At 40.9% G+C, this 19,947-nt stretch overlaps 1 protein-coding gene across 2 annotated transcripts in view; it reads left to right on the top strand.

The window, feature by feature from the left end:
• The first annotated feature begins 2,900 nt into the window (after positions 1-2,900).
• Positions 2,901-19,947, top strand: part of SLC26A3 (solute carrier family 26 member 3) — a 45,364-nt gene continuing 28,317 nt past the window's right edge. Inside the window, exon 1 of one of the 2 annotated variants that reach the window (XM_053896755.1) lies at positions 2,901-3,073. The gene's annotated coding sequence lies outside the window, so the exon portion shown is untranslated. Of the gene's footprint in view, positions 3,074-12,604; positions 12,718-19,947 lie in introns of those variants that run through there. The other variant, XM_019451167.2, reaches the window with a different exon arrangement.

Consider the following 19,947-nt stretch of genomic DNA (forward strand, 5'->3'; position numbering starts at 1 on the left):
ACCACTGGAATTGGATAGTCTCTACATCCATTCTCCCAAGGAAAATCCAACCTGATGATGGAAATTACCAATGACAGCACAGCCAAGAAATTCTCAAAGAAATGAAACCAGACCAAACTTTACCTACAGCCTACCTCTGAGCTTTTCAATAGCATGAGCCATTACTTTTTCTTTATGTTGAAACCTATTTGATTTGGGGATTTATTTTGGGGTTATTTGCAGCCAAAAGCTATCTACTTCAGTAACAATATAGTATTTTCCCAACAAAAAAGTGGGAATACAGAGTTTTACAAGTTCATATGCACTAAAGGGACAGTGACACAGATGATTTAAAATTGGAATCATTGCAAAAAATTGGGAGTGGGGTGGAGAATGGCCATTAGTTTTAATACTAATTTTAGTTGTGACAAAGCCTCCTTATTAGCTAAAAACCCAACAGTAAAAAAACTTTTTTGAGAAGCCTTGAGAAGTATGGATTCAAGAGTCTAACTTCTTTACCTGGACAAGCTGTAAGACTGTAATAGAAGATGATATTGTTCAACACAAAATCAAAGATATCTTATGGGGGCTGGCAGAGAGTCTTTAGGGTGTCAGAAACCTTGGCTCTTCTACCTTGTTCTACTTCCCTAGAGCTGTTGCCTATATCCACATGGTTCAAAATAACTCACCACCACATCTGAAATCTTCTCAGCAAGAAAAATAGAAGCAAAATCATTCCCTGGCCCTGTAAGGGCCATGAATTTTAATCAAGGAAATTCATGTATCACTAATCCTTTAGATTTTCCTAGAAGAGGAAGGATAAGGAGAAGAAGAAAATGAAGAAGAAGAAGAAGAAGAAGAGGAAGAAGAAGAAGAAGAAGAAGAAGAAGAAGAAGAAGAAGAAGGAGAAAGAGGAGGAGAAAGAGGAGGAGAGGGAAGAGGGGAAGGAGGAGGAGGAGGAGGAGGAGGAGGAGGAGGAGGAGGAGAAGAAGAAGAAGAAGAAGAAGAAGAAGAAGAAGAAGAAGGGGAAGGGAAGGAGGAAGAGGAGGAGGAAGAGGAGAAGAGGAAGGAAGGCAATCATTTATATAATTTAATTTGAATTTTAAACAATATTTTTTCCTAATGCTGTAAAATAAGCTGGATGGATGGATGAATGGATGGATGATAAAAGACAAAGCGAAGCAAACTTGTTAGAAAATTACATCAAGAGCAAGAAGATGCTGATTTTTGTTACATGAACTGGAGGTTTTGCAATGCACACCCTGAAACTCACAATAGATATGGGAATGTCCAATTCACACTCTTGGGTGTCAAACTTTTCCTTTTATAAACACAGGGGGGAATATCTAAGAACTTGAATATGAGGAAATGAGTTACCTCAAACTAACAGGAAAGAAAGGATAAAGACAAAAATGAATATCTGCAGACAGGAAAGGGTTAACCAAGGGGTCTTAGCCTTAATTGCTGAGTCTGGTCTCACCAAATACCTTAATATCAAGAAGAGGGACTAGACGGTCACAAGTTTATTTATGACAACATTGTTTCGAAGAGTGAAAGACAAGCCAATGGGACTTAACACAATTTGAAGATTTTTCAGGGCTCTATAAATGTTTGAAGTAGAAGATAACATTTGGGGGCTGATAACTCACTTAAATTAAATGTAAGGTAATGAACTTTGAGCTAACGATTATGTCTCTAAAGATAACAGCCTGTCCTCTGATCTTGGCTGCCTTTCCTTGCTAGGTTAGCTTCCATCACAGAGTGTGGCGGTAAAAAAAAATTTTTTAGTTTATTTATTTATTTAGAGAAAAAGAGAGAGAGAGCACAAGCAAGGGAAGGGCAGAGAGAGAGGGAAAGAGAGAGAGAATCCCAAGCGGGCTCCACTCTCTGCACAGAGCCCAGATGCAGGGCTTGATCCCACCAACCGTGAGATCATGACCTGAGCTGAAATCAAGAGTTGGACGCTCAAGCACTCAACCAACTGAACCACCCAGGCACCCCACGATAAAATATTTTTTAATGTTTACTGGCACAAAAGAGAAAAGTCGATGGGAATCCTGTTTTTAATTTTTTTTGGAGATAGAGCAAAACAGCACTAACTGTAATTAGCATTAGTGAATTTGTCAAGAAAACTCCTCCCTTTTCAATAAAGGGAGTCAATTTTTCTTCCCTTTCATACCCAAGTGCCCATGATTTATATGTTCTTTCCCTCTATTTCTACAATTTCGATTACATGGTAAAGATTGCGATAAAGCTGGCTATACTTGCCTATTCAATCTCTTCATAATGAATTCAACAAATATCCAGTGATTATAAATAGTAATAACACTAGAACAAGCAGTTCTTAAAATTACAATGGGTTGCATTCCTCAAAAAGGTCTAATAAATCAAAAGATTGTCAATCAAATCTGATTTCCTCATAAGAACAATGCTTCAGTAGCAGAGTTATGTCTGTTTGTAACCAAATGCCTGATGCTATCTATCTATACATATATTTTTAGAAATGACCACAGCCATTCACATCTGATCAATTCAAAATTATATGCCTGTGTACTATTCAATAATACACTTTTCAATACGCTTTTCAATGTGTACATAAATCAATGGCCAACGCAGTCCAAAAAACCAACTGTACGGATGATATTTATTTGAGAGGGCCTATGAAGAATTTTGTCAAGATGATCAGTGAGGCTCGGAGGGCACTGTTGAGCACTCCTAGGAATGGTTGTGCCTGGGGCTCTGGAGACAGATGGTTCCTGGGAAATGATCTATGTCAAGTGAGGGGAGGTGAGCCCACCGCTCTGCCTCACACACCAGCAGAGGGGGAGGTGGGGAAGAAGAAAGAAGACAGAACCCGAGGGCATAAGTACCTGGTTACACCAGATGGTATCTGCTTTTACCCAGCCGTGGTTGGTTCTTCTGGGAAACTCCTATACAAGGCTTATCTGCTTTGCTTATTTTAGCCACTATTTGCTTCCAGTTCCTCTGTTCGGCATTTGCAGAGGTAGCAATGTCTACCTGTCCTATGAGCACATCCAGAGGAAAAATAGAATTTTTGTCTTGCACCCACCAAATCCTTTAAAAATCTTCAAAGGTCAGTGCTATTTAAACAGATACAGAAGGTAAAAGATTATTATAATTTCTCTTCTTATCTAAATCTATTGATATAATGGAAAATTCTATGCTCTCTCTTGATTAGCTTTGTTTGTTGAAAAACACAGTTGAAGTGGTGGAAGGAGACGTTCATTTTTATTCTGTGCATTTCCATACGATGTAACTCTATTTTTTTTTTTACAATGTGCATGCGTAACTTGTAAAAGTAGAAAGTGAACATGGAAAGGACAATAGACAAATGGATTGATTTGAGTCAAATTAAGGAAAAGTAGAAAAGAAAATGAAATAATATGATAGAGAGAGATATTGATGCAAATTCTTGGGGACTGAGTAGCACATTTGGGGCTTCATCCACTTACCTGCTGTTTTTTACTCAACTTGAATCAATGAGAATTTACAGAAAGGACTCATGGGTGAGAAGGAAAAGGGCTTGACTGTGGGAAAACTTTGCTTGAGGAGTACCCTGAACTGTGCTAGTATGGACCCATGGTAACAGTAATTTTAGATGTTCTTAGTTTGAGAAGCTGCAGGGTGGCTTAAAGGGAACATTCTTGTAGGCAACTAGAAGAATGAGATTTACACCTGAATGAGTAGAGAGAGAGATAGATGCTGATTTTGGAACCATGACTGTAAAGAGAATGAATTCCTCTAAAAGAGTGAATGTAGAGTTAGAAAAGCAGACGAACAGGGGCACCTGGGTGGCTCAGTCGGTTAAGCATCCGACTTCAGCTCAGGTCATGATCTCATGGTTTGTGAGTTTGAGCCCCGCATTGGGCTCTGTGCTGACAGCTCAGAGCCTGAGGCCTGCTTCAGACTGTGTCTCTGTCTCTCTCTGCCCCTCCCTCACTCACACTCTGCTTCTCTGTCTCTCTCTCTCAAAAATAAATAAACATTAAAAAAAAAAAAAGCGGAGGAACAAAACAAAGCCGAGGCAACCAGAGGTGATGGCCGATAGAAGAACAAGCCAGAAGGTGACTGCTCTCAGAGATAGAAGAATAAAGAGAACTTACGATCATGGACAAAAGGATAAGAATTCCAGAAAATAAGCAAAAAGTGTAACATGTGACATCAGGAACTAAGAAAATGGCCAAAAAGGACCCCTTTGTTTTGGCATAAAATAAAAATAGATCCATTCAGTCTTATGAGTGTCCAGATGTCCGGAGTCTTGGTGACTCTTACCGTTTCTTGTTGGAAACCTTTACTGTTTACTAGAAAATTCTACCATGATGAAACTGGTGGGAAACCCTGCCAACTCTTTACAATCCTCCCAAGATGAAGTTGGCTTCCTTCCAAACCGTTAAGGAATGTTGGCAATAACGCCCATTGTTGTACTGGGAGTCCCACCTCTGCAATGAAGATGGGGGATGGGAGGGGAGCCCAGAATGGTGAGGTCAGAAGGTTATAATATTATCTTCAAACATATAAAAGGTAATCCTTCAGTCCAATATTGCTATTAAGAAGTCTTATCACACCACCACACATAATAAAACAAACTGGAGTGACAATAAACAATAAAGGAAATGTGACTTAAGCTTGGAATCAGAGTTGTGAGCCCCAGGTGACCGTCTTCAAGTTTGGACAAAATGTACTTCCTGCAAATGTTTCGGCATCACCTCCCACTCCCTCTGTGCACCACGCCCACCCCTGGATTCACCCAGGATGACTTGGCCTCCACGAGGTCACTCTGCTCTAAAGGCTTCCACCCGACTGTACTCTACGGGATTGCATCTCCTCTTCCCAGTGTGCTTTTTTCTAAACCAAGTCTCAAGTTGAACCAAAATAAAAGACATCAAAAGGTTTAATTTGCTTCTTTTTCTTCTTCTTCTTCTTTTTTTTTTTTTTTTTTTTTTTGAGAGAGAGCATGGGCTATCTTTTGAGTACATGGGCACATGAGGGCAGGTGCAGAGGGAGAGAGAGAATCTTAAGCAGGCTCCACGCCAAGCTCAAGGCCGATCTCACAACTGTGAGATCATGAGATCATGACCTGAGCCTAAATCCATTCAGTCACTTAACCAACTTAGCCACCCGCACACTCCTGATTTGCTTCCGATTGCTGATTGCTGGTTTGTTGGAATCTTTTTTCTCCATTCTGAAATTCGAGTTTCCATTCAGTGTCTGGTCTCAACACTAAGAGGGATTAATAGAGATTCATATTAAACTGGGAATTATTTTCTTTGATGGATAGGAATCGTTTGGGGGTCTGTCTTTAGGAATAAACAAACAAATAACTGTCTTATTGCCTAAATCCTGAAGGAAACAGAGAAAGATGCTCTGCATGGGCAAATTGAATCTGTGAAAAAACACCCTGGACTCTATTAGAAAAATCAGTAATGACTGAAAGTCAAGACCTAACAGTTAATCTAGGAGAGTTGAAGTTTTCTAGTTCTCTTCCCGACTGAGAGATTTGCCTCCTGGTGTAATTTCTGCCCATTTTGTCAATGACATCTGGGGATGCACCTTCATTTTGCCAGGAAATTTGTTTTCATGTACTCAGCCAAACACTTAAATGGTCAACTCTGAAGAAAAATCAGGTTACTTAAATAGTTATTTAATACAGTTATTAAATGAGTTATTTAAATGAATAAATATTTAAATGAGTCCACTAATCGTTATATACAAATGGATATGTTTGACACGTCAGTGTAGCCGCGATATTAAATCTATTAGTTCTGCTCTATAATTTTCATATTTCTTGGCTTTTGGGAATCCGATGAGAACTATGGCCACTGAAAAATTCACACTTGCACACTCACACACGTTTTTACGGAGCGCTAATGGGGTTTCTGAATTCTAACCCAGACAGGCATTTCTGTTACATTCAACTTGGGTTTGATTCATGAAAATTTTATCCGGAGGCTCTTCTAATAGAATTCAGTACATTTCGTAGGCCACGCCATGTTGTAGAAGAGGGTGATACCAGGCTACTAAAATAAAAACACCCATCTCGAAAGTGTTATGAGTCACATGATACCGCATCTGAAACAACTTTGTGGATGGAAACTTCGTGGTTTAGAACATGAACATCAAATGTCTTCGACTTCTCTTTTTTATAAGTGCTCATTTTCTTCTTCAATTAAGCAGATTCTTCCACCATAAATGAAGAATGGGATAAAAAGGATTTATCTCAACCCAAATTTTTAGCTGTTATCAAATTATGATTTTAGTGCAAATTTGAAAGTCTGTTTTCTATTAAAAGAGGGATAGATAACGCTGGTCTTTCATATTCATGCTTTAAATCAATATGCGTATTTATTTGTGTTAGTCACTCAAAAGCCTTTTAGAGCACCGGTGATATTTCCAACACTGTGCCAGGGATAGAAAGATAAATAAATAAGACACATGTTTATTTATTTATTTATTTATTTATTTATTCCATGTTCAGGAAATGGGAAAATGTTGAAAATCCAAGAGAAGTATTTAATTCAAGGCATCATGTCAATTGTGATAATGAAAAGATTATGAAGAAAAGATTTATTTCCTAGGATATGTGTAAATCAGTAACATTTGTTATGTTAAGGCTCAATAGCTGCTAATTTTTTAAGAGTGCTTCTAAGTTATAATCATACAATGGCATTAAAAACAGTTAGCTAACGTATCCTCCCAAAGCTTTACACCCTTGAAACTTGAGCTAACCTTTTGAGGAATATTTCTTATTTTGTTGTTTGAGGAAAAACATTTTGCTTTAAAAAAAAAAAAAGGAATAAAACAGGCACTCATCTAATGGCTAAAATTGCACAGATCAATGATACGAAATGTTGGTGAAGATGAGGAGTAAATGGAATTGTCATACATGGATGGTGGGAAGTTAAACTGGTAAAACTACTTTTGTAAAACAAGTTGGTAGTTTCACATAAAGTTAATATATTCCTATGCCATGACCCAACAATGCTTCTAACTCATTATCCAATAGAAATTAAAACACGTGTCCAAAAAAGACTTGTACAAGAAAGTTTACAATCACCCCAGATTGGAAACAACCCAAATGTCCGTCAACAAGAGAATGTACAAACAAATTTTGGTGCATTCATCCAATGGAATACTATTCAACAATTTAAAAATGGGCAGCTAATACGTGTAGCAACATAGGTGAACCTCAAAAATATCACACAGTGAGGGGCACCTGGGTGGCTCAGTCGGTTGAGCATCTGACTTCAGCTCAGGTCATGATCTCAGGGTTCATGGGTTCGAGCCCCACGTTGGGCTCTGTGCTGACAGCTCACAGCCTGAAGCCTGCTTGGGATTCTGTGTCTCCCTCTCTCTCTACCCTTCCCCTGCTTGCACTCTGTCTCTCTCTCAAAAATAAATGAACATTAAAAAAAAATTTTTTTAATATTATGCGGTGAGACAGAAGCTACACAGAAAAGAGAACATACTGTATGCCCCATTTACATGAAGTTCTGGAACAGACCAAACTAATCAAAGGCGATAGAAATCAGAACAGAGGTTGCCCCTGGGGGTGGCTGAGATTGACTGAGAAGAGGCATGAAGACATTTTCTGGGGGACTGAAATGTTCCATACTTTGATGGCATGGGTGTTACATGGGATGGCAGGCAGAATATGGCCCCCAAGGACATCCATATCCTAATGCTCCAAACCTGTGAATATGTTATCTTAAGTGGCACAAAGGACTTTGGGAATTAGGAATATGATTGACGTTAAGGGCCTTGAGATGAGGACACTATTTGAGTGGGCTCAATCTAATCATATGAGCCCTTAAAAGTAGAGAATCTTTCCCACCTATAGTCAGAAAGAGAAAATGGCAACAAAAGTAAGGGCACAGAAATGTTAACACTGCTGGCTTTGAATATGGAGGAAGGGGTTAAGATCCAAAGTATGTGGAATGTCTGGAGAAACTAGAAAAGGCAAGGAGGTAGATTCTCCTCTAGAGCCCACAGAAAGGAACACAGCTCAATCAACACCTTGATTTTAGTCCAGTGAGTTCTACAGAACTATAAGATAATAAATTTGTGCTGTCTTAAGCTACTAAATTTGTGGTTATTTGTTACAGGATCAATAGAACCTAACACAAGTGGGTATTTGTCAAAACTCACAAAACATATGTTTAAGATTTATATATTCCGCTGCATGTAAATTACACCTTGAGTGGCTTGAATTGTTCCCCCCGCCCCAAAGATATGTTAAAGTCCTAACTAGGTACTTGAGAATGACCTTATTTGGAAATAAGGCCACTGTCATCAGTAAAAATGAGGTCATACTGAAGTAGGATGGGCCCTTAATCTAAAATGACTAGTCTCCTTATAAAAAGAAGGGAAGACAGAGACACAGTGAGAGCACCAAGCGCTGCCAGAGGCAGGAATCAGGACTACGCAGCTGCCAGCCACAGAACACAGGCTTGTGGCCACCCCCAGAAGCTAGGAGGAGGCAAGGAAGGATTCCACCCAGGGTCTCTCAGGGGACCGAGCCCTGTGACACCTTGCTTTTGGATTTCTGGCCTCCGAAACCGTGGGAGAATAAATTTCTGTTGTTCCAAGCCACTTACTTGATGGTACTTTGTTATGATCACCCTAGGAAACTCATACCTCAAATTTTAACACAAAAGAAATCTGCAGTAGGAAAAAGAAATGTTAACAATGTTACAGATGCAGTTGAAGCCCTGTCAGTAGGTCCTCCCCGGTAAATTTCCTCCGACTCACCACAAGAGTAACCTCAATCCTTAATTTCTTATCATTCCATTGCTTGCTTTTAGACAGTTGCTATGTGTCTCTGAATCGTATGTATTTTTCATGTTTTTTTAGCTTCATACGAACAGAATCATGTTGCACTTACTTCATAACATTTTTCACTCGATTTCTGCTTACCAGATGAATTCGTGTTATGTGCAGCTCTAATACATTAATTTTCATCACTGTATGCAATTCCATTTTATGAACAAAGAATAATTTCTTTATTCATCATCTTATAATTGGACACTTAGGATATCCACCCCACCACCATTAAAACATTGCTGCTATGAACATTTCCGAACACTTGGCAACATTTCTGAAGGATATGTACTTCAGAGAACCGCCAAGTCTCAGAATACGTGTGCCCTCAACTGGACAAGACAGTGCCAAACTGCTCTCTGAAGTGATTGCCCCGGTTTATATGCACAACAGCAGTGTAAGAGTTCCTATTGTTCCACATCCTGGTACCCTTGGCATTTTCAGGCATTGCAGGCAAAAGAGATTTACCACGAAGTAAATGGAGCTTAACTTTCAGAGCCTTTCATTTTCCGGGGGCCCTTTAAAGCCCCACAGCTCATTTCGTATTTGTAATTTTGTATTCTTTTTCTTAAAATGAACTCCACAGATTATATAAACTTCAGGCTCCACCAAATCTAGTTCCACCCCTCCGAATGAAAGGTGTGAAATGTACCTCACTGTGGTTTTGATTTACTTTTCCAGATTACTGGTGAACATCTTTTCATATATTAACTGGCAGTTCAGGTGCCCCGGAAATTGACAGTTCATATGGAGATTTTGCCTTTTGTCTTGTTGACTCGTAGAAGTTCTTTGTATATTCTGGACATGAAACTTTCTGAAGACTTAACTGGGGCAAATATCTTGTCCAGTCTAACAGCTTGTCTTCACTTTTGTTACAGTGAATTTCATTTTTAATTCAAACAAAGTAGGGTTTATTGATACCAAATTCCTTTACGATGTGCACAGTTTTGTGACTTGTTTAAGAAAATATGTTATCCCAAGATTTCGATGGTATTCTTTTTTTTTTCTGAAAGTTTAAAAATTTTGCTTTTTACATTTAGGTCTTTCATCAACGTAAAAAATTTTTGTGTGTATGGTGTGAAATTGGGGTCTAAATTGTACTTGTTGCACGTGGATAGCCATCCTGGAGCAGTTCACCTCTTCTCTGCTATAATGCAGCCTCCATCGTATATTAAGTTTTAATATATGTTTCTGGCCTTCCATTCTATTCCATTTGTGTCCCATAGCACAACGAGAGCGTGAATTAACAAAGCTTTGTAATACGTCTTTATACCTGACAGAGCGAGTCTTCCCATTTTTTCCTCACCAGAATAGTTTTGACTCTCTTGGCCCTTTTTTGCTTCCATACAAGTTTCAGGACAAGTTCCCCAAGTTCTATGGGGGGAAAACTTTTAGACTGGTATTGCAGTAACATTTAATGTAACAGAGTAATTTGTAATAGGTTAATTTATCTTTGATATTGAGCCTTTGCATTCATGAAGATAGATGGCTGTACATTTTTCTCAAGTTTCCTTTGGTCCCTAGTAATGTTTTGCAATTTTCTCTATAAAAGTCTTATGTGTCTTTGGGTAAAATTTATTCCTACCTGTCCTAATAGCTTTTGTTGCTGTTACCGATGACACGTTTCTTTCTTTACATTTTCTGTTTAGTTATTGTTAGTATGTAGGAATACTTTTGATTCATCTTTGTTCAACTTGTATCCTGTCACCCTCACCAAACTATTGTTTGTTCCAAAATAAATCATTTTTTGTCTGATTCATGGTTCTGAGATCCTATCTTTACATGCACTATTTTCTAATTCTTTTAGCAACCAAACCTAAGAACACAGTTTGATCAATGCACAATAGTTCAAAAGCACTATTATATACTCTAAATGATGCCATATCTAACTCAATTACACAGTTAGTATCTGGTTGAGCCAAGTTTAAAAATACAGGTTACATTGGGGCGCCTGCGTGGCTCAGTCAGTTGGGCATCCGACTTCAGCTCAGGTCATGATCGCAAGGTTTGTGGGTTCGAGCCCCGCGTCGGGCTCTGTGCTGACAGCTCAGAGCCTGGAGCCTGCCTCAAGTTCTGCATGTCCCTCTCTCTCTGCCCCACCCCCGCTCACATTCTGTCTCTCTCTCAAAAATAAATAAACATTAAAAAGATTTTAAAAAATACAGGTGACATTAATTTAGAACAAACTCTAGTGACTCGTCCAAATTCTTTTGGAATTGTGTTGTGTGGAATATAATTCATCCATTTAACTGTCATTCCACCAGTTCTGTGATAGGTTTATTCTAGCTACTTATTCACAGTATGAATAGGACAGTCCAAGGTCCCTGCTTGTATGGAGCTTTCTTTCTAATGAGGGAGGCAACCATTACAAGAAGTCGAAAAACATTTATCTTAAAATTATGATGCTATGTTAGAAAAGTACAGGAAGCTACGGAAGAATACCACTAGAGTAGCTGCTTTAGATTCTGGGATCAAATGGGCTCTCTCTGAGAAACTGAATCTAAGTAAAGCCAGAGAGGCAGGAAAGAAGAGCTTTTAAGCAAAGGAAACAATGTCTAGAAGGAGGTGAAAAATTCAGAGGACTAAAAGACGCCACTGTGGCTGGAGTGGAGAAAACAATGGAGAGAGCAAGACCAGATGACGTTGGAGAGGTGAGCAGGGGGGGGTATCATGCAAGACTTTGGAGGCCTTTCATCTTAAGGATAATTATTAGCTCCTCGAAGAGTCTAGCAGAAAGAGATCACAACTATGGGTGGCAAAGAGACTTGAGAGGACCGAGAGGAAGCAAGGGCAGCGTGGGGCTCTAGCGAGAGAGGGTGGTGGTTCAGGTTAGGGAGACATGTGGAGATGGAAAATGATAGCTCTGTGATACATATTGGAAGTCGATTCATCAGGCCTTGATGATGATAGATTGGCTGGGTGTGGGGAGAGTGCAAGAGAAGAGTGTTTGCAACAGGTTTCTGACGTGAGTTCAGGGGGTGCTCTTTACTGGGAGGGGAAGATTAGAGATGAAGCGGATTAGGGAGAAAAAAATCAAGTGTTCAGGTTTGGATGTGTCAAGTTTGACATGCCTACGGGGCATCCAAGTGGAGATGATGAGTAGGCAATTAAATATGTGGGTCTGGAGGGCTGGGGTTAGAAATTTGAAAGTCACTAGGACCTCCCTTCTAGACTGACAGGTCAAATGTCAAGGAGGTAACACTTGCAGAGATTTGTTTTTGTTTTTTTTTTTTTTTTCAACGTTTTTTATTTATTTTTGGGACAGAGAGAGACAGAGCATGAACGGGGGAGGGGCAGAGAGAGAGGGAGACACAGAATCGGAAACAGGCTCCAGGCTCCGAGCCATCAGCCCAGAGCCTGATGCGGGGCTCGAACTCACGGACCGCGAGATCGTGACCTGGCTGAAGTCGGACGCCCAACCGACTGCGCCACCCAGGCGCCCCCAGAGATTTGTTTTTAACTTACATGTGCACCTCTCTGTGTAAATTTCTGCAAACCAATAAAACTCTCTCTCTCTCTCTCTCTCTCTCTCTCTCTCTCTCTCTCTCATGCGCGCACACACACACACACACACACATGCACACAGAGTGCAATGAGTGGTATAATCTCACAAGGAACTTGAGGAAACTGTTGTCACCATCCCTTCTGCTGATCGGAGTCTCAAAGGTCAAGACCACATTGGAGTCTTTCCATTGTTGTAAAAGTTAATGAAAGTTAATTATTAAAGCTGACAGAACGGTAATTTCCCCACTGCCTTACATAACCTACATATAGACATCTCCATACATATGGATGCATTCAGAGCCTATAGACCTAAGTGGATGGACACTTCTGAGAACCTGACAACTTATCTCAGAAATTTTCTGCTGTCGCTGAAGTGACTCACTGAGTGTGCCCCAGGTAGGAACCAAACTTACGATCATTTTACTCCAACTGGTCTGCTATTTCTTGAATATGGTATGTCTTCTGGTCAAAACCTATTTAGAAGTTAGGGTTGCATGAGCAGGAACGAATGATTCCACTAACAATAGGTTTAAAATGTATGCCCAGAGCTCTAGCGTTGTGAAGTAAATATTTGAGTAGACTTTGATTTAACCAAATAAATCGTTGTCTGCATTGTTAAGCTTTAAATAGCCTTTTCAACAATAGTAGAGGTTTTTGCCTTAATTATTCACATAATTCTTTTAACTCCAGACCCAAATCTGACTTTATAGGTAAATCATCTATTCTGAAGTTTGGGAAAGAAAGCAAGCTTTTAGGAATGGTTTTTCTAGGAGATAGAATCAGCTGTTAGAAGGTGTTGAGAAAGACCTTTTGGTCCAGAGGTGAGGGATTTATCTGCTAGACACCCCCAGAAAGTCCAAGAAGGGAAGCAGAGGGAGGAGAAAAGGGAATGAAGCAAGTAGGAGAGAGAGAGAGAAAAAAAGGGAGAGAGAGAGAGAGAAGGAAATTGTCACTGGAAAGTAGTAGAACGCCATATGCCATGAGTAATGAACTGTGCATGGGTACTTATCCTATGGATTACCAGCCCTAATGAGATAAAATTTCTTTCTTTCTTTAAAATGCCAAGAAAAGGTAACCCAACAGGCTTTAAATATGCAAGTGAGAGACTAAGTATTAAATCATGTGACTAAATAATTCTCTTTTCCCAAATCAAAGTGTCATTCAGAGAAACCATGTAGTGAAAGTTAGCCACAAAAAGATGGTCCCTATTGAGAATTTAGGAGACAACTATTTGATTTCAGAAACAAGTCTTTTACAGCGAGTAAATACATACCTAGCGTCTTCCATCAGGATAAATAAAGGAGTATGCACATAAATTAACCAATGTATCAATATCTACTAAATAGCTCGTATTCAACCAAGACACAAAACGGTTCACAAAGTGAGAATGGCCCGTATTTTGTGCATGTGATACTGAGAGTAGAGACATGGGGGGAGGGGCTCTAGGCTCAAGGTCCCCACCTGGAACTCTGTTCTCTGGCCTTGTCTCTCTTCGGAGTTAGGGCAATTGGGTGCCCCACGGCAACATGGCAGCAGGAGGTGTGTTTCTGAGAGAATCACTCACAAGTCCTGGCTTCTTGTCCTGGCTCTGTCACTTACTAGCTGTGACAGGTATCTCCTCAGATCTCAATTTCTCCAGCTGTGAATTGGCAATAACAACGTCTACCTTCTGTGCCTACTTCTTAGGATAAATATTCAAGGGCAAAAAGTAAAAGTGCTTGGAAAAACTAAAGCCTTTATAGAAAGTGCAGGGATCCTCTTCATTCTTCTCTCACCTACTGGGTCTGAAACTCCTTGCTATGGCATATTTTAACATTTCTCTAACAACTTAGTTGTACGGCCAACAAAGAAGTTCTTCTGTTCCAGTTTTTGGGTCACTATCCTTTGAACATGGTTTGCTCATATCCTGTTGCTTTCCCATCATCTCTCCCGAACTTATCTGTTCTTTCAGGTTAAACTCAGGACCCACAGTTCCTTCATGAAACCTTCCTCAATTCCAACCCACATTCATGGCCCTTCTTCTTACAACTTGCTATCCGTGCCAATCATTCTGGGCATTCCCCCTGTAAATGCATATAAACTTTGGAGTTTACCATTACCGTCATTTACCATTTCTTCATCTTTTGTCCCCAGTCTAGTTTATGTAAACAAACCTTTTGGGGCAATTACTCTATGTTATAATCTATGCAAAGGGAAAAAATGAGTAAGATTTAGGCCCTGCCGCCGGGAAAATGAAGCTAACTAGGGAGAGAAACTTGTAAACAAATCATGACAGTGTAGTACACTATGGTAGAGCAATACATACGAGGTATGTACAAGAAGGAAATGATTAACTCTTTCTCAGGGATTCCATGAAGGCCTTTCCACATCTTCTTATCTTACACAACTACGTTAGGGACAGAGTTCCTGACAAACAATAGGCCGATAAATGCTCGTTGAGGGAAGTGAAGGGACAAATCAATGTTCAGGGACAGCTGACTATTTTTAAGGATGAGTAGGAATTCACCAGGGGTTGGAAGAGAAGAACACACATAAAAGAAACGACATGCATGAAGGCATGGAAGGTATGGTAAATATGGGAGGAGGAGGAGAAGTTGAGAACCCAGTGAGACAGGCCAGAGCCGATAGTAAAGGGCCTTGCACGCCGTGCTATGAAGCTTAGATCGGCGCGTGCTTTCAAATATGTTAACATAAAACCAGTGAGAATGGACAACTGGTCACTCGGGATAAATGCAAAGCAGACATGAAGTCATAGAAAAGTTGGTAGCACTAACGTTTTCAGACAGGTTCTGGTAGACTTTTGTTAAACCCAATTTACAACTTGTCTACCCAGTCAATATAAACTCTGTCGTGAGGCCATTAACAATGCAATTAAAGCTAAGAAGTGTGTTGACAACAGCCCTACTTGCAATCCTGACGACAGCCCTACAGGGAAGGTAATGGGTCCTCTTCCACCACTAGGTAAACAGAAGCTTGGAGGGCTTGCCCCTAGCAACAGGGTTAAGCAGCGGCGAAGCCAGGTGTATTTAGCTGCCAAATCTCACTGTCTCCTACTACACCTCCTAACTGCCTTGGGTTTGACTTCATTTTCAGCAGGATGGCCAATAATAATAATTGTGACTAAAAATGATTGTTAATAATGTTTAGTGCCTCAACTAATATGAAGCTAAAGTTAGGTTCCTAGAAGATGTTAAAAGGCCACTGTAGGGGTGGCTGGCTGGCTTAGTCGGGAAAGCATGGGACTCTTGACCTTGGGGTCACAAGTTTGAGCCCCATGTTGGGTGTAGAGATTACTTAAACAAACTTTAAAAAATAAAAATATAAAAACCGAAAGACCATTATAAATTAAGTAAGTCACAGAAACAAATTTCTCGAGTCAGCAATGCAAGACTCACCATGAGTGAGCAAGAGGTGTATGAATTATCCATATTATTTTGGCAAAAAACAAAAAACAAAAAACAAAAATTCCAAAATCTTTTCTTTTGGGCATCTTGCCTTGCTTGGGACTCTCTGGGGAAACTGCTCCACATCCTTGGTACCCTTACCGTGATCCATCACCCCTAATTGCTTTCTATGTCACTTTATCTCCTCTCTGCAGGGAAAAACTCTGGCCTCAAAAACAATCTGGAAGTGTCTGTGAGATGCTGATAGCTTTCGAAAGATCATCACTAAGACACAGGGGAAAACAGGAGTGTTTTTCACGTTCTAAGTGATAATGGACCCATCTGTTTTTCCTAATGAAATAGTTCTAGATTCAGATTTATAATATAGCTTAATTAATTACCCTGCCGTGTTTCAAAAGTGACTGAAACACACAGGAGTCACAGCATTTAACCAGAAATTATTGCCTGCCTCAGCCCATGACCCCTTCTGACCTCTCCTCTCAGCACGGATCCGCCCTCCCACCCACCACCCCCAGCCCAGTTACTCCTAATCACCATCTGGCCTTCTCCAGTTCCAGTGCCACCCTCTCCCTGCTTCCATCTGGTTTGACACCAGCCAGAATGGGGGGCTTTAGGTACCCTTGATTTCTGGTTCGTCCTCAGCTGTAGATTGCGGCTCCTCCTAAGTTGCTCACTGAATCAATTATTCTGCCTGTTCTTCTATATCTCCCTCCTCCCATAAGTATAGCCTCAAGACACCACTGTATTTCCCATTGTCCAAGGGGCAATTCAGGAAACAGGGCTGCTTCCCCTGGTTTTTCCTGACTGGCGCAGGGGTACCCAGAGATCCTACTGAAGGATGGGATCATTGAGCATCCACCCTGGGCAATAGTGGTACGGGTATCTACCATGATTGGGGGGGGGGGGGCTGGCAAATACTCTGCATACCTGCCTGCCTTCTGCTTTCAAATCACCACCAAGTAGGGGCCCTTGGGTGGCTCAGTCGGTTGAGCGTCCGACTTCAGCTCAGGTCATGATCTCACGGTCCATGAGTTCGAGCCCCTCATCGGGCTCTGTGCAGACAGCTCAGAGCCTGGAGCCTGTTTCAGATTCTGTGTCTCCCTCTCTCTCTGCCCCTCCCCGGTTCATGCTCTGTCTCTCTCAGTCTCAAAAATAAATAAACGTTAAAAAAAAATTAAAAAAACAAATCACCACCAATTAAAGAGAAATACTAGCACTGTTTTAGGAGCATCTGGGTTCAAATGAGCTGTTTCCTAGCAGAAAGGGCAGCGCTCAGAGAGACTAGAACACTTGGATAGATAAATGCTGAGGAGTGGAAAAGTCAAGGCCATTAGACACCTCTCAGCGGAGGGGGCAGGCAGCGCGGAGGTGCTCGGTAACTGGAAGGCAGGCAGTGACACTCAGTGCCTGGCTGCAGGGTGGAGATGGGTGGAACTGGGTGCAGGGTGGGGTTGGAGGGGTAATGCACATGATCATCCTTAATCACTAGAAATATCAAAAAGTTATTCATAAACCAGAATAGTTCAATTAAAAAAACTGAACCTCAGAAATCAAATCCAGGATTAAATTCCTGCTCAGAAAAAAAAAAAAAAAAAAAAAAGCCGAGAAAGACGAGTGTGTATGACTGAGCCTCAGAACCAAGTAGGTCTATACATATGCATATATGTGAGTCTACGTATATGACATATATGTCACAAAGGCCAAAAAATTTAAAATAACACATCATCGAAAAGGAAATAAAAGTGGAAATGTGTATAAACAAGGCTTTGAGTTCTAAAATTATTAGGAGGAAAGATACCTAAGAAAAAATTTCAATCCCCTAAAAGCCACTGACACCCTAGGAAACCCAGAGAGAAATGTGAGGGATGACGATAAATCAGAACATGAAAAGGCATATATTAATATGGGTGTAATCCTGGAGACGAGACCGGAATTGTAATTCTAGGAACCAAGAAAAATTTTTTTCCAAGAATTTCCGAGGCAAGGTAATTTGTTCAGGTAAAAAAACAAACAAAAAAAAAAGTTAAGAAAATTGTTTTCAAATTCCTAACTAATGTAGGTCATACTAAAGAATCCCAGAAACGATGAAATGGAGAATGACAGTAATTTATGACTATCTGGACCTTCTCCGGGCAGAATTGCCATCACAGTGGTTGATTCAGTGGCTCACATTGTGTGCTACGTGTGGACCAGGAGGCAGCAGCTTTGGAAGCAAGAATGGCAGCAAAAGAACAAACCACAAGACTGGAATGTGACCCTCAAGGTCTCTTTCTCTAAATTCTGGAAAGATTTCTTTAGCTGCCCTGATGCCTACCCTTGAGCGCTTCCCCTTGTAGTAGGTGCTTGGGGTGAGGAGGAACTTTCCAATGTGGGGCAGGATGGCGGGGTCCAGGCCCTTGATCCAGCTGGAAGTATGACGGAACCCACTCAAGAACCAGCCATGGTCATCCTCCGGCAAGGAAGCAAAGAGAAACGAAGTTATTTCCACCATCGATGTAACTGGGAAAAAAAAAACAATCAAACTGTGTCTTAGCAGAGAAAAAACATACAGAAGCAAAAGGAAGAAAAAGAAGTACTTTCTTAAGAAAGAGTTGATGACTTTTTCTGGACAACTTGGTGAAAATAGGAGTAAAGTGACAAAATAGTGGAATCTCTCTTTTCTGTCCACGGCAGCATCTGACATATGAAATAAGGGCACAGTGCTGGCGTCTTCTCCATCCTAAGGGTGGCTAGGTGGGATACCTCACAGGATGAAAGCTGTCCTTGAAAGACACTCCAGACGGCGTTTGCAAGAGATCTAAGGTGTCAAGAGTCATTGATGGGGATTAGCTGTGAAGTGTTAACGCCCCAGCTGTATTGTCGGTAATTGGCACAGAAGGACAAAAATCCGTGCCATGCATAGCAATAAGTGAGCCAATTCCATTTCTTGAACATTCTTCTGACAATGAGGAGTAGTGTGTAATTGGTGAGATTTGACACTTGGGGCCTGGGGTGGAGGGATCGGGTGGAGGGGGGGCGGATAGAGAAGAGGCCAGGAAAACAAGCAGCTCGTTTGGAGGGGAGACGTCTCAGAAAGAAGAACAGAGGAGGTCTAACAGTCACAACAAAGCTCAAAAATACCCCAAATTCTGGAGGTCAAGCCAGAAGATGAGGCAGAAGCACTCCACAGTGGTCAGAGAAGATCAATAGAGAGGACTTTAGAGGACACTAGGGAATAGGATGGGGGAGAGAAATGGGTGGTCAAAGACAAGACAGGTGGAACGGAAATTGCGGCCCCGTCTGATTCCCGGTTGTAACTTGAGCTCCGCAAACATGCTGGAAATCCCTTGAGCAGTGAGAGAGCTCCATGCCACAAGGTACGATCTAGTTTGAAATGATTCAATTAATAACTGTGATTGAGGTCAGGGAACAAAATTCTGGGGATTGTGGGTAGTGACACAGAAACAAGGTTACAGGGGAAAATGCTAATGGTAGTTGGAAAGGTCCTCACTCACCTGTACGTTGGACAATAGAGAAGCTGCACATGCTGTAGAAGACACAGCAAAGAAATCTGAAAACGGAAGCTGTGTTTTTGACCCTCCGCTAGCTCTCTTACCCGAGGAAGAGTACTTGGATTTTTGTGGTGAGGAGCATGCTATTATTTTCTCATTAGTAGGAAGAGGACAATAAGAACAAGAAGCGCCTTAAAGGAGTGTGAGGGCCAAATAGGTCAGGTGCATTAAAAAGATTTTGCAAAATTGATTGAGATAAGAACAACAACAACAGTGAAAAATACAAACATCTTAGGCAGAAAATGCAAATAGCTAGGATATGAACTATCACTTAGCGAAAGTCTGTAGTGTGCCAGGCGCCATGCCAGATGCTCCAGATGTTGTAAAAACATTCTCATATAATCTTCAAAGTTACCTTGAAACTTGAGTATTATTTTTAAAAAACTTCTAACGTACTTATTTTTGAGAGAGAGAGACAAGGTGGAAGCTGGGGAGGGGCAGAGAGAGAGAGGGAGACACAAAATCCAAAGCAGGCTCCTGGCTGTCATCACAGAGCCCAATGCAGGTCTCAAACCCACGAACCGTGAGATCGTGACCTGAGCTGAAGTCAGACGCTTAACTGACTGAGCCACCCAGGTGCCCTGAACCTTGAGTATTATAAGCTCAATGATATAGATGAGGCTCAGAGAGGTTGACAAAGTTGGCCAAAATCTCTTAAAAAGATCTCACTG

Source organism: Panthera pardus, unplaced genomic scaffold (genome assembly GCF_024362965.1).
Source record: "Panthera pardus isolate Hobbes unplaced genomic scaffold, ASM2436296v1 HiC_scaffold_8, whole genome shotgun sequence".
NCBI classification, from domain to species: Eukaryota; Metazoa; Chordata; class Mammalia; order Carnivora; family Felidae; genus Panthera; species Panthera pardus.